At 36.3% G+C, this 2,318-nt stretch overlaps 1 non-coding gene across 1 annotated transcript; it reads left to right on the top strand.

The window, feature by feature from the left end:
* Window positions 1-1,343: 1,343 nt before the first annotated feature.
* LOC129019190 (small nucleolar RNA SNORA73 family) lies at window positions 1,344-1,543 on the top strand. The gene has a single exon (XR_008495536.1). It is a non-coding gene; the product is annotated as a small nucleolar RNA SNORA73 family (small nucleolar RNA).
* The last annotated feature ends 775 nt before the right edge of the window (window positions 1,544-2,318 follow it).

Raw genomic sequence — 2,318 nt, 5'->3', positions numbered from 1 at the left:
TTCAAGCTTTTCTTATAATCAATGTTTATGATGTGAAAAAAAAGTCTGCACTCAAGTGTCTCATATGCATTAATAAGTTACTGAATATGTTTAAGACGGAACAAACTTTATGTCACTGTTAATGTCCATTAAAATGTGGCATTCCGAGAAGGTGAGAAGTTAAATGTTGGTGATGGCTTCTGGAGGTAGATGGAATGAATAGTCCTGAGGGTATTTTATTACTAGAGAGAAGGCTACTGAGGAGATAAGTTTAACTCCCATGATTCTGGAAATCTCATGTGAAAAAAACTTTTAAAAATGACAAATTCAGGAAATATTTACTATTTCAAACAAAACACTGACTTTCCACTACTTTTGCCTGGCAGAGAAGTGAAAATATTGATCTCAGAGGAGATAGCTTTTTGTTTAGGAAAATATTCTGATGTGCTTTTTTTTGTTGTTTGTTTGTTTTTTGTTTTTTGGTAAACAATGCCCCTGCTATCTTAAAAGATAGGATGAAAAAAAAGAGAGAGAGAGCTAAGCTGCACTACATAAAAAATTAACTGGAATTTGGGAGCTGGTCACTGATGCCTCATTGGTGGTTGGAGAGGGCTGAGCAACTTGGCAAGAGGCTGGAAAGAAGCCTAGAAAGAAAAGACAGCCATGAAGACATCCAGGTGGAGTAGATAGCTGAGGGGCTTTTAAGAGTAGTGGTGATTAATATTCAGTTGTCAATGTTTCCTATTCTGAGCTGTGTTGAAACCATTCATTTCTATCTTTAAAGCTTTAGTTAAGATCTGCCCAGAGATGTGTTGGGTGTTGGGAGAGAGTGGAGCAGTGCTTAAGCCTGGGTCAAAGTAGTGTAGAAAGAGGATGTTGGTTATGGGAGCTGAGACAGATAATTTAGGGCAGGCTGCCCAATGACTGACCCTGGAGAACAACAGCCTTCCCTTGGGAATCCTCAAAGGTTTCAGGAAGAGTGTGGAGGACATGGTTAGAGGCTTGAGCCATTTCATTTGGATAGTGAAGAAAAGGGAAATATCAGGCTCCTGACATGCAGGTAACTTTTAGCCATGCTGAGACAGCTGGATGAACAGAATGATGACAACATATCTATCCATCGTCCATCCATCCATCCGTCAATTGATTCAATCATTCGTCATTCAGTAAGTACCAAGAACCTATTATATGTGAATTGCTACATTATAAGAGACATTGTTTCTTTTGTCCAGATTTCAATTTTAAGTATTAATGTATACACAAAGCACATTAAAGAAATAAAACCCAAAGCTTCCAGGATGAGGTTGACTTTACATGGGCCTCGGAGAATGACTTACATTTGAATAAGAATCAAATGAGGGATTCCAACATGGATACCCTGGAAGTCACTCTCCCCAGGCTCTGTCTAAATGGCATAGGGGAGCATAGGGTCCCATCCCAGGATGTACAGTCCTTTGCCACAAGTTAGAGATGAAGCTGGGTCTGGTGTCTGTGCCTGAATATTCCTACAGCTTCTGAGTCTTGTGGACAATGACAGAGGAGACAAACCACGCAGGAAATTTGTCTAGTATAAAATAAAACTAAAAGAAAGAATTAAAGGAGGGAAGAATAACATTCATAGCAACTCTTTATATTTAGATACTATTTTGTAATTTATCATGAAATTTCATGTATAATATCTGATCTATCATCACAACTGCTCTCTGAAGTAGGTATTATTATTCTCATCTCTCAGAAGACAGAACTGAAGATCATAGTTTGAGTGACATATTCCAAAAACATAAAATTAGACCATGTGAGTAATTCAATAATCAGAGTAATTGTTACTAGTTTTCTCACAGATCTGAAAATATTCCCTGACTTGCTCATCATTTTAATCGTTTATATTAAAAGTAGAGGACATATAATGAAATTTAAACTAATAAAAGATAGAAATAAGGAAAGATTACTGATTAAATCATTCATTCTTCATCTGAATAGCCAATTCCCCATTTAATATGATACAATTCTCAAAAATGTTATGGTCATGTCATTTTTCTGGGATGCATCACATAAATGAGAAGATACTTTAGAGAGTATTTGGGTGTTGATAAATGCATCTATTGCATACCACCTCTGCTTATTCCTATCCTAATATTATGAACAGTGCTAAAGAAATACTAACTATAGTCTCTGCCCCAAAGAAGCTTCTCATCTTCTATGTAGAAGTTTTCCCCTTTCATGAAAGAACTGTGATGACTTTAACTTCCACCTAAGAGCTCAAACATGGAAACATTTTACCAAATTAAAAATAAGCAATTTCTACATTCATTAATTACACCAGGATGAGTTATCAAGAA

The sequence above is a fragment of the Pongo pygmaeus genome, chromosome 17 (genome assembly GCF_028885625.2).
Source record: "Pongo pygmaeus isolate AG05252 chromosome 17, NHGRI_mPonPyg2-v2.0_pri, whole genome shotgun sequence".
Classification (NCBI taxonomy): Eukaryota; Metazoa; Chordata; class Mammalia; order Primates; family Hominidae; genus Pongo; species Pongo pygmaeus.
Note: the sequence above shows the minus strand (reverse complement) of the source record. Positions and strands in the feature narration are given on the sequence as shown.